This window comes from Anastrepha ludens, chromosome 3 (assembly GCF_028408465.1).
Source record: "Anastrepha ludens isolate Willacy chromosome 3, idAnaLude1.1, whole genome shotgun sequence".
Lineage (NCBI taxonomy): Eukaryota > Metazoa > Arthropoda > Insecta > Diptera > Tephritidae > Anastrepha > Anastrepha ludens.
This window is the reverse complement of record NC_071499.1, coordinates 80,285,503-80,299,272: the sequence shown is the minus strand read 5'-3', so window position 1 is coordinate 80,299,272 and position 13,770 is coordinate 80,285,503.

The window sequence follows — 13,770 nt, the reverse complement described above, 5'->3', positions numbered from 1 at the left end:
TGTAGCGTTCCATGATGAAATGTATACTAATAAAGTTTACAAATGACAAGCGAAAAATAAAAAATATTGCGTCGTTCGCCCTCCCTATCGGAAAAAAGTTGAAGCGCACCTATTGAACAACTCTATATTTTAGTTGCAGCACTTATTTTATACAAATAAAGTTAAATTCAGACAAAAACTTCAAAGATTCGTAAATTCGTTCTGCAGGGAGCGTTAAAATTTATTCGCTAAAGACGGAAAGCGCCATTAATCGCGTCGGAAGCTAGATCAAAAATTAATGAAGCCGCCTTACATCTCCTATCTATTAGTGGTAATAAATTATTTAATCCGCACCAGAATTCCTTGTACGAAATAGAGGCAGAAAAGTTAAGAAAATGCAGAGTAAATCGGAGAAGGATCTTCAATCTATTCTTCTCCTCTTTCCAATGGGTTAGCTTAGATGAAGTGACTGTCCTTCGACGCCCCTAGGCCAGTTAGAAGCGCTTTGTGATACCACCGGAACTATCCTATCCTTACTTTACATGGTCCTCTCTAAACTCATAGGCTATAACTACACCAGCTAGTTTGAGATTCGCAACATCCGCAATGTTGTACAGAAAAGCGGGACCGAGCAATCTCAACCGTCTTCTACACAGAGCCATGCACGCGCATGCAAGATGTTCAGCTGTCTCTTCCTCTTATATATCCTGAGATCTTCTACAATAGTCTTTGGATAGCGCCCCTAATCTACTAATATGTGTTCCTATTAGACATTCCCTAGAAAGGACACCTACTACGAATTCTATATTATTCCTACTTAGTTTCAGTAGACTTAGTGCGATCCATGTTCCATTCCATTTAACTATTTCCAGTTGAAATTTGCACCAATAATGATGTGTGTCTATTAGAAGTCGACATGTAGCCCAAAGCATGGGTATGTCCATCTTTTCCTCACTAATTTGGAGCGTGTATCCTAATCTAACTAACTTATCTGCCTTACTGTCGCCTTTACTATTATTATGTCCTGGCACCTAAAGTAGGTTAATAAAAAAATACTGACCAAGTATTTTAAATAATTTGTAATACTCCTTTACTGTCTTAGACGAGTGTTTACATAATAGGATCACAGCTGCCTGACTATCGGAGTAAATGAAAATTTCTCTATTTGTGACTGCCCTTTCATTTAGCACTAACCGGCTTTCTTTGACAAGAGTTTGGCTTGGAATACGCTGAAATGAAGCAAAAGGTTTACGTGCTTTTTTTTAATTTTTTAGGCAAACAACACACAAGTTTTTACTAACTAGGTATTAGAGCTAATATAAACCTTTTATTAATAAAGTAATAAATAAAACGAGCTAAAGCTAATATGCAACTGACTAACTGGTATGGAATTTCAGATTTCATTAAATTCACAAAAAGTTGAAGCAATAGGTGCATTGGACTCTAGGTACGTTTTGAATATCTTGAGATAGAAAGAATAAGAGATGTAAAGTAAGTGCTCGCCAAATTAAGAAAGTTAATGTGTTGCAAAAAAAATGCACAATCAATATCAGTTTGAATTAAGGTAAACAAAAAAACCGATAGAATCGACCTTCTGTACTAAAGCGACTTAAATTCAATTAAGTTTTTAGCAAGCGGGAGCTATAAGAGCGAAATTACTCCATGATCTTTCATCTCATTCACATAATGGAGGACATTATTAGATATATTTTATGATGATTTTATTACTTACGTCATGTAGAGTAAATGACTTGAAAATCTTTCTTACTCTTTAAAATACATAAATCTTTAAGTACATCTAGAAACTAACGGGTGATTTTTTAGCTATTATCTTTTTAAATAGTTGGTTTAAACAGCTGACGCACGTTTCGTGTTTTGTTTCACTGTCAAACATCTTCAATTTGGTCTATAATTTAACCATGAATCGTCTTACAAACGAACAACGCTTGGAAATCATTGAATTTTACTATAAAAATGCGTATTCTGTCAAGAAAATTTAAGATCCACTTTTTTATCGAAAAATTCTGTTCAGCGACGAAGCTCATTTTTGGATCAATGGGTACGTAAATAAGCAGAATTGTCAATATTGGAGTGAAGATCAGCCAGAAGAATTGCAAGAGCTGGTCACAGTTTGGTGCGGTTTATGGGCTGGAGGTATCATTGGACCGTACTTCTTCAAAGATGCTGCGAATCGTAACGTAACTGTGAATGGGGAATGCTACCGTGAAATATCCAACTTTTTTTTGCCCAAAATGCAAGAGCTTGACTTGCATGACATGTGGTGTGTGTTGTTTCATCAAGACGGTGCCACATGCCACACAGCACGCATAACAATGGCCTTCTTGAGAGGCCAATTCGGTGAACATTTTATTTCACGTTCGGGACCTGTCAATTGGCCACCCAGATCGTGCGATATAACGTCTTAGATTATTTCTTGTGGGGTTATGTTAAAGCTCATGTCTATTCAGACAAGCCTGCTTCAATTAACGCATCGCGGTCAACATTTACATGAAATAATCTTCAAACATTTAATTATATTATATGGACTGTACTATCGATTTAAATAAAAATTGCATGCATTTTTCTGAATTTGAAGTGCGTTTTTTTGAAAAACTTTCCTATAGCTGTTAAAATATCATCCTTTAGTTCATTAAGTTCAGCCTGTACCCGAAGCACATCCTCTGGATTTCTTACTGAGGCAAACATTTTTATGACGTCTGCTTTTACTAGGGTTTTCGCAAATGAAAAGCATCTGCTAATATCATATATAAATAAAGCGAAAGGTAGGGGGCCTAAATACTACCCTGAAGTATACGAGAAGTGGCAATGAAAGGGGCAGAAAATTCACCCTCCATTGCAATAACACAATCACTTCCACTTAGATACGATTTTAACCATAAAAGGAAAGCCGGGTAAAAGCCGTGAGAGCATAGTTTACACAGGATAATTCTATGTGACAAAGTGATAAAGGTCTTGGGAATTTAATGTAGATGCAATCAACTTGAAGTCAATACAATATTTGCTGAAAATGGTCAGGTTGCTTGATAAGGCATCCATAGGTGGAAAGACAGAATATATCATTTCTGGATCTGAAAAATTAGAAGGCGTCTAATAAATACAAGCTTGATGAATGGTAATAATAGGCACCTTCGATTCGCCACTTCTCTACTCGCTTTACGAAAAATTGTTATGTGTAAGCAACAGCAAAGTTATTCTCCACTAAAGACGATGGTTATACCTCAAGTTCATTTGCATACCTATTTACCTATTGAAATCTTTACCTAATCCCTAAAGAGTTATGAAATTTTAATCCCTTTAAATTTAGTTTTGGGTGAAAAAATTCTAAAAATGAAAAAAAGAGTTCCCAAGTATTTAATATTTTAATTTTCGATAGTTTTATCTGATATGACAGTGCAAGTAAAAGGCACACGTCTAGCGCTCCCCATAGAATTACTATTTACTACTCTTGCATTTCATTAGTGTATATGTAGTAGTAATTACTTTCTCGTTTTGTATTTTTAAAACTCGCATGCTGCACCACTGCAATACAACACTTTAATATGTCAGGTGTGGCGTATGAGTAACAACACACTGCAAATGGCGAATGGCGACCGCAGAAAAAACACGTCTGCTATAAATGCAATTAAAATATAATTTACGCTGATGAATACAAAATGCATACATATGCATATCTAGTATACATACATAAATACATACACACTTATGTACGTATCTCGAGCTGTTAGTATAACCACAGAAACAGGAAGTGTATGCCTTACACTATATGTATACATACCAGTATGTATGTATATATGTGTGTGCATATTCTGAAAACTGCTGAAAAATGGCTGAAAACTGGCCTGAAGCGTTCATCCTTTTGTATAGCGACTCATCCAAAATAAAATAAAATAAAAATTGCATATATTTATTGCCATAATTTAATAAAAATGCGTAAAAGTTGCAGGCCAAAAAGCGTAAACCGTAACCGTTATTGGATATAGCGACGTCAGCATTTAAGCACTTGACTTAACCCTGCCTACAAGAGGAAAATACAGCAATAGCAGCATCACCATATCCATTGGTTTTGCAAATGAAGAGTTCACGTTTTTCTCTGGTCCGAGCTGTCGCCCAACAAATGCGCTGTCAAGCTGTCAGTCTACGTATGCACCTGTTCTTTGTTGATGCAATAACTTTTGTTCTTATTGTACTTTATTTTAAATTTATTTTTTGCAGTATTTCATATGCGATTATATGCCATTGCTTTAGTAGAACCTGCTTTTTAAGGTAAATCTTTTGTAGCCAGTGCGAGTTCCTGCTGCGCTTTTTTTCCCGTAAAAGAAAAAAAAAAAAAACTTGCTTTAGCGTAATTAACCTGATAGTATTGTGAGGTCTCAGTCATCTCGTTGACATATTTGTAAGTGTATACTTGTGTGTACATGTGCATACCTTCTTTAATAAGTGTCTATCAGTTGGCAACATTTTATCGCGTTAAACGACCAAAAAATTTGCAAACCAGCTGAATCGAATGCACAGAAAGAAATTGAGGTTTGTGGTTTTTTTGAAGGCTTATCTATGTAGAGCAAGTAAATAAGGTCTGATTTCTCTAAAAGCCAAGGATGTATGCTTCAAGAGTGCAGCATCGGTAATAATCTTATGAATTTATTCCGGTGAAGTAATAATTTAAGGGGGGCCTCTTATCAGTGGCTTCAAAAAAATGTCCTTTTTTCTAAATTTTTTTTCGAGGCGAAGAAAGCGACACACAGGAATAATCTTTTGCATTTATTTGAAGGCATGATTGAAGAGTAATAAACATTTTTTTAAATAAATAAAAAAAAAACAAAATGGCGGACATATGAGGGATCTTGCACAGCTTCTCATTGCGCGCTAGTAAAACGGCGTGTAAGATTGCGATCGTATTTTTCACTTGAAACACAAAAGAAAAATATTTTATTATTCAGAAGGCATCCCGCATATAATAGACTGCTCTTGTATAGAAATATGAAAATATTAACACACAATTAATTATTGAAAAAAAGTGATTTTTTTCGCTACTTTTTTTCAAAAAAGGTGTTAAATAACATTAAAAAATGGATTTTTTTTATATTTTGTTAGTTAATTAGTTGCGAATTTTAATTATCTTTATATAGATTATCGGTTTGAAACGATAACTTTCGTCGTATTTTTTTAATCTTACACGCCATTTTCAAAAACATGGTTTTGAGAAAACTTGTTTCAAAGTTTTCAGAAGGTGGACAGTACATAAACTCACACGAAGGACGGTACACAGGCCTGTAACTCCGAAATCACTTTGAATTGAACTAAAAAATGTTGAGGGTATATTCTCCTATAATATATCTATCGATTGCAGTAAAAAAATCGATTTTTTGAAGCCGACTGATGAGAGGCCCCCCTTAAGGAGTACATCCAGTGTGAAAGCTGCTTTCATTATTTTTATGGAGTGAGCGATTCCATGTCAAGTGGTCCAAGTATTGTGGGCATGGTCTTCAATTTGTCTACACAGGTCTAAGTAGACCTTAGACGTAAAATGGATAAATTTAACATTTCTGAGACATATTTATTGTTGAAGATTTTGGTATGGAGTCTTTGACGACGGACAGTAAAACATTTCAGCTATTCGGTTAATATATGTACTAAAATTTGATATTTATTTAAATTCAAAAATATTAAATTTCATTAAATTTTAATTTATAATAAATATTTTATTTAAAAATATGTTTCATCATACATATAAAAGTCGTTACCAGAAATTGTATGGTAAAATCCTTATAACTTCTGCTCACGCCGGTGGCCCAATAGAAAATGAAAATTTAAATGCTTAATACCCCTGCTTTCAAATGTCCATTATAAATACTGTCATGCTCCTCTCTACTCAACAACTACTTTATTTATTTCCTTTAATTTTGCTTTTACTGTAGCCGTAACACTTTCTCTACATATTTCCACAGTAGAAAAAACGAAGTCATATATACGCATAATCCACCCTTTTCACGAAAACCACACACAACACATAAACAAAATTTGACTTGCTTGCCGAAAAAAAAAAAATGTAAAAATATTCCTGAACAAAAATGATAAATGACCACACGAGCATAAATCATATTCGCGCCTCCATACATACAGTGGTGCCCAACATTTGACGCACGCACACATACCGGCAACACAACAGACAGATAGCCAAATGTATCTAGTCCCGACTGCAATCCAGGAATACAATATTTAGGATAGAGCAAAACGGCCCGCAAGGACGTCGCAATGGAGGAAAGTCTGAAGGCAACATAGAAGCTACAGAATGCGGTGCGAGTTTAAAGGTGAATTGGAATAAATTTCGCAGTATTGCCTGACACTTTTAATGTTCTTGACAATGACATTTTTATGCGCGTTTCATAACAAACAAACAAAAAACGCTTCACCCACAAAAGAGCACAGCTTTACCGGCCCGACTACCCAGTGTAACGCGTAGATAGTCGAGTAGTCAAATCCCTTTAGTAAGCGAGTATGCAAATGTTTTTTTTTCTTCTCGTTGCTTTTTATTTTATTTTTGGGTAATACATGAGGTAAGGAGTTGAAAATAGCAACAAGCTGACTACCTGCCGCTCTCTTCGACATACTCAGCGAGGCAGTACTAGTGTATCAGTAAAGGAAGCATCGTAATTTGCAAGAATATGAAAGGAAAGTGTAGTTGGGAACGAAAAATAAAATAAGCGACGAAAATGCGTATAGAAATAACAAGAGTTGAGTTAATTTATGTGTGATGTTGGCATCTGCAATACCGGATTTTAAATAAGGCAAGATTTGTGAGAGTGTTGCTAAAAACGAATTTGTTTTTATTATTCAAAACCTTATCTGAGCGAAGGAAAATATGTAGTTCCCCAAAAGTGTATATGTCCACTACTACCAACCTTACCCCCTTTGCTGAAAAATGTTATGCAGTCATCAAGTCTAGTCCTCATGTGGTTATGAACTACACATACCTGTACTGACCTGATTGAGTTAGAATGTAAGTTGAGGCTAAACTCCGTTGCAAAATGGAATAAGCTCAAACTAGTGCGGGTGCTTGAACACAGTGGTATGTAAGACATTGAACTGGCTGATGAATTGGTGAACTGCTGTCCTTTGAATCATCCAATTTCAGGACCATGCATAACGGGAACATTCAGATAGATCATAGTACCGTGCGTCCAGCACTGACAACTGCAAAATAACCTAGTGTTTCCTGAAAGTACTTGAAAGCGTGGTAAACAATTCCATTTCATAAAGAGAAGGAGCAAGCTTAATTAGAGCCCTGATAGGACTGATTATGAAGCACAATCTATGGGAACAGCGTATGGTCACAATAGACATTATTACTTAGATTTATCGCAGGTTTGCACTTCGTGCCTGAGTACTTGCCAAATGTCGACTATTCACAATTCCACTACCTACTGATTTTGCTTACGCCTTTGATGAAGTCCTGTATCTGCTCTCACTAAACTTTTCTCAGCTCGATTAAAGCATATTTAAGCAAGAAAATGTTTCCAATTGCGTTTATAATAAATTTTTCCTAAATTCGTTCCATTTACGAGTATATGAGTAACTTTTTTTCCATGGACCCTGTAATGCAAACCGATGTTTTGTTTCGATGTCATAACCATGTACACATAATTTATCACCAGCTATGACCCTTTTAAGCAAATCTGGATCATCGTTGATTTAACAACGTCTGCACGATGCTCATGCGACGTTGTTTTTGTTTAGTTTTTTAATTAAACAAATTTGGAACGAACTTTGCTGCCCTACGCTTCATGCCCAAAATTTCCGAAAAGATTGCATGGCATGAGCCCACCGATATGTCGATATGCCGCCATCCTCAGCACGATTCTCCATAACAAGTTTCTTCACTTGCTCAACGTTTTCATTGCCTGTTGATGTGCTGGGGCGTCGTCATTCACATCTTCTCGACGCTCTGTATATGTAAACATTTTTTTGACTCATCCTACTATCACTTAGGTCCATTTTGTACTCAAAATTTGATGCAACTTCTTTGATCCATATTTTTCGATAGCAGAAAAGCGCCAAACACGCAAAATATATTTATATATAGGGTTTTTCAGTAAGAGCGCTTCAACTTTTGAACTTTTTTGAATAAAACACAAACGGTTTGACTTTTAACGGTTTTTTTAACTAATTTTTTTTTTATTATCGAGTCTGTACATATACATTTAAGTATGAAATTCGATTTCTTTTGCATGACCACCGCGTGCACGTTTTGTGAAGTCCAATCGTTGAACCCAATTTTCGACCACTCTTTTGCATAAATCGGCCGAAATTCCAGCAATTTCGCGTTCAATATTGGCTCTGAGCTCACAAATCGTCGCCGGCTTGTTACTGTAGACCAATGACTTCACATAACCCCAAAACGGGACGGCTTGTTAAATGGACCGTAAAATGGCCGTAATGCTCTTAAGGCCGGCGGGCCAATTAGATGTCCTAAATTCAGTAGTTTTCGCGAAGCGTTGTAGGATGAGAAAAAAACAATTAGCCAAATGAAGTTTTGGGGATAGTTTAATATTTATTTGAACTAAAAAAAAAAATTTGTACAATCTCCAACAATATATTGTAAGCCGAGTTATCAATAGATTCCCAGAGCGCCTTGCCACTGAAGTATCCAACTTCTGTACAAGATACAACTTGCAATTTTCATCTGAAAACAAAAAAAAAAAAAGATTATTAATTTTGATGTAATTATCTTCGATGTGAACTAAGAAAATTGGGAGAAACACGTAAAGTTCGAATTTTTGGGGAAGGTAGAAAAAAAAAGTGGTTTTTCAAGGAAAAAAAAAACTCTTCAACTGGGTAAAAAAGTCGCTTAAAATTGATGTTTTTTTAGTTCACATAGAAGAGAAAACAATACTGAAGATAACGCATTTTGAATGAAATGAATAGCTCGTTTAGTTTTTTTGCAATCGTGTACATAAATTAGGTAAACTCGTGAAAATGAAAAGCCGAGAAAACGCGCTTCAAAGTCAATGGCCAATGGGCGGAGCACTACAACAATAAGCGCACGGTTGCTCGACGCCGCACTACGCTCGGCTCTGTAGCTCTGCAAATACTTGGAATTTAACTCTGAAAATTTGTGTCTCATGTTCTTGAATATCTAAGCTATTGATTTCAGGAAAAAAAGAGTCGATTTTTTTGACCTTTTAATTGGCCCGCCGGCCTTAAAGTAGCAGCAACAGAACGATTATTTTCATAAAAAATTTGCACGATTTGCAATCGTTGCTCAAGTGTGTAGCGTTCCATGATGAAATGTATACTAATGAAGTTTACAAATGACAAGCGAAAAATAAAAAATATTGCGTCGTTCGCCCTACCTCTCGGAAAAAAGTTGAAGCGCACCTATTGAATAACCCTATATATATATATATTATATAAAGGGTAGTAAAATTTTAAAGGCCGATGTTGAATATAAACCACACCTAAACGTTAAGTTTTTTTCTGCATTTCACTTGACATTTTTCAATTTCAGACTAACTCAATTTGAACCATGGAAAGATACACAATCGAGCAACACGTTAAAGTTATTCAGGCTTATGGCAACAATGAATTACCAATTTTCGAAGAAAATCATCTTCAGTGATGAGGCACATTTTCACCTCAGTGGATTCGTCAATAAGCAGAATTGCCGCATTTGGGCGAATGATCATCCAAGAGTGATTGCCGAAAAAACAATGCACCCACAAAGAGTGACTGTTTGGTGCGGTTTATGGGCCAGCGGCATCATTGGGCCGTATTTTTTCCAAAATAAGGTCGGTCAGGCAGTTACTGTGAATAGTGTTCGCTAGCGTGAGATGATAACGAACTTTTTATGGCCAGAATTGAAAGATATCGATGTCAACGATATGTAGTTCCAACAGGACGGTGCCACTTGTCACACAGCTAACGAAACAATGGCTCTTTTGCGCGAAAAATCTGATGGCCGAATAATCTCACTTCGCGGCGATGTCAATAGGCCGCTAAGATCATGTGATTTGACACCGTTGGACTTCTTTCTTTGGGGTTATTTCAAAGAAAAGATGTACGTTGATAAGCCAGCAACAATTCAAGAGCTAAAGGATGAGATAATTCGGCAGATTAACGGCACAGAACCTCAATTATGTTTCAGCGTCATCGAAAATTTGGACCATCGGATGGAGGTGTGCCGCCGAAGCCGCGGCGGCCATTTTGCCAATATTTGGTTTCATACGTAATTGAGCCATACCAGTATTATCATAATAAAGAAAAATGACAATAATTAAAAAAAAAATTTATTTTATTCAAAACCAACACCGGGCTTTGAAACTTAACCAACCTTTATTTCCCATAGTTCCTAGATGAAGCACAGGGCCTCAATAAACAAGTTATAATTTCGTTTGTTTCGAGCTAGATGTTTAATTTGACTCCAGGAACGGCCTGCTCTGTCCGCCTTTGCTGCTACTTGTCGCCTCCGTGTGTTGGCTGGTCTCCCGCACCTACGTCTTTTTTGGGGACTCCAGTCGCTGTCCTTGCGATGTCATCCCGTGATTTGCGCAATGTGTGTCCGATCCATTTCCACTTGCGACGCATAATTTCTATGCGAACTGGAATTTGCCCAGTAGCCGCCCAAAGATCATCGTTGCTTATAATATCAGGCCAGAATATCCACATTATCTTTCGTAGGCAACGGTTTAAGAAGGATTGCAGTGATTGTGATATGGTTGTTGTTAAGTTCCATGTTTCACATCCATACTGAACTACCGACTTCACGTTGGCATCAAATATACCCAAAATACTTGTCTTATTTATGCCTCTTACAAACAAACTAAACTTTCTATTCTATTGCTAAAACAGTGAATATATATTCGAGACGAAGGTATCGACATAAAAATATAATAATAATCGAAAGTTGAATGTACGTAGTCCGCGAAATTTGAAAATTTACCTTATTTATTGTACAGAACTGGTACTCGAAAGCAGCGGGTTTTGAGCAAAATAAACATAAAAACGAGTTTATCCTACCAAAGAACCACATACATACATTTAAAAAAGAAATTTTAACAAAATAAAAAAAAATTATAATTTTTATAGGACATTAATATATGAAACTAATAGTAAGGGGCGCGGAATCCATTTTAGAGCTAAGCTTCCGTAAACTTTTTGGTTCAGAATTGCCAGTAATACACTTCAGTAACCGAAACCAAATAGGAAAAAATTTAAAATTTAACCCGCCCTAATGTGTACGCCAAAGTATTATTGAATACCTGTAAATTTTTCCACCGGTTTTTCTTTTGTTACTAATGCCATATTTTTCCCGGGATCTTGGAACTGTAATCCGATACCTATCCTATCAAAAACCAGAAATGTGCCCAATCTTGTGGCATGAATATCGAAAAAAAAGAATAATCTATGCTTTAAATTTTGATTAACTCATTTGTGCTCTGTGTTCACAATTACAGTAGCGCTAAATATTGCAAATTCTTGGCTATTTTAATACTTATTCAAAATGTTTTTAGTTTTTCATAAAAATATAATTCATGCTGCAAAAAAAACCATATAGCTCAAAGTTTCAAATTTTATGCAAAATGTAAAATAATGAAACAAAATTCCTTCAAAATTTCAAATATTTTGGGCAAAACATTTTTTTACAAATTCTGGGTGTGCAGTTTTGTGGCTAATTCAATGAATGCTCCAGCGCAACATAGTTAAATCTTTGTTTTGTTGACGGGGTCATGCATTTTTTTCCATTTAAGAAATACTGGATTTTTTATGGACGTAACGGAAATGCTAAAGTGGTTGAGGGAAAAAAATATTCTAAAAAATCAAAGTGTGGCTCCAGCTTAGTTAGGTAAATGTGCAACTGTAGTTTTGCTTTTTTATATTAAATAAATTTCTTAATGCCGTTTGTGACATTTTTAAAGGAACGTACTTTTTGATTATTTCCGCCTTAATCAAGTGCGTTACAGATTTATTAGAAATATCACTATGATGTTATACTAAATAAATCACACACTGTGTAAATTGTTTTAAGATTTTCATCGTATTTGCAATAGAAAAATACTCGATTTATTTTCTCCACATAATTCGAGTAAATAGTAAAAATATGTTTAACTAACCGTGAATCCGTTAGCTTCTTAACAAGCCTTTTTCATTCATACACTTACTTCCGGCGCTAATGAACTAAAATTCATATATAATATTTGGAGAGGACACATCCTACTGAAACTTTGTTGAAATAGAAGAGGAAGTTCGCTAGCAAAAGTTAAAAAAACTTAGGAAATTGAAATCAAGGAGTAGTTTATAGCAAATGAACAAACAAAGACTCACAACCTTTACAGAAAACTCATATTATTTCACTTGATCGTGCGAGGTTACTTGTATTGTGATAAAAGCATAAAATTATATATGTGAAAAAACGAGAAATGTGTTTATGAGCAAAAAAAAAAAACACTTTTTTTTTATAAGTTAGTGCTACTCACAGCCACTCCTAATTTCAGTAATATTCATTCAATTTGCAAATTCTCCTTTGAAAGGCTAGAAGCGCTGAGCTCTTTAAATGCGTATTGTTCACTTTGTTTAAATGATAACGAGCGTGGTCATAGTTTGGGTGTGGGTCTTAAAATTTTATGTCCAACAATTCAATAATCACTTCCCACTAATTGTAGAAAACTATTTTTTGCTACCGAATTTATTTCAGTCTACAAATTAATCTTACAGACTAAGAATGCAGATATTATAAGTAAGGGCAACTAGCTTCAAAATACCGCAACAAAGCAACATGAACGGAGACTGTGTTGAGTTTTTCGTATATTACCAACACAATTTCAGTTTTTCTGCACACAAACAGCTGGCATGACGCATTTAACGTCAGTCAATCAGATGATTCTTTCAAATTCGCTGAGAACCGGTTAACGGTCAATATCTTTTCACCATGGATTGGACGAGTGGGGGAATAAATGTAAAATAAGCGGGCAGAATTCTAATGCCAAGTGCGATGTGACTCTCACAATTTATCATCCTTGCTGTTATCCAACCGTCGAGTTGTACTTCCTGGTCAACTGCTAAATATTTTGGTCGAACAGTTAACCAACTTAGGCTGGGTTTAATAATGCTTCAAAAATACTACCACTGTATTAAGAAGACCCCATCGGAATTGCCTTAGTCTGATCCATAGTGGAATTCGAGCAAAGATGCAAAAATATATTTATGTAATCAAATTTTAAAATATATTTTATATCCAGGCGCCGTAGCGGAAAGGGTTTGTATGTGACTGCCATTCATTTGCCTCAGTTTTGAGACCCACATAGCAGGCATGAAAAGTCAAATGATTCAAAAAGGCTTTTTTAAATAGCGGCCTTTTCGAACAGCAAACCTTAGGACGTGTTTGTGCCGAAAAACAGCTCTTCATAAATAATCATTTGTCATGCATAGGTATATGGATAAAATGTGCATCAACATGAAGGAAAAAATTATCAAAAATTAACGAGAATTTCGAACTTTTTCAAACGTGCGCATATTATTAATTATTATTATGAAGGGACTTAGCACTGCCGCCTGAACACCCAGGTGTTTGTCTCGCGTATACATCATTGTTGGGCACGATGCCAGTGAATGTTTGGTGGTTTCAGTTTGCTCCCTACAGAGCCTGCTAGTTTTATTGGAGTTTAACTATATTGTCAGGTTACTAAGATGATAATTCAATCTACAATACCCTGATAGAATTCCTATGATGCGTCTAAAATTATTCTCATTCCATACAATCTTTAAATCGGTTTAGGT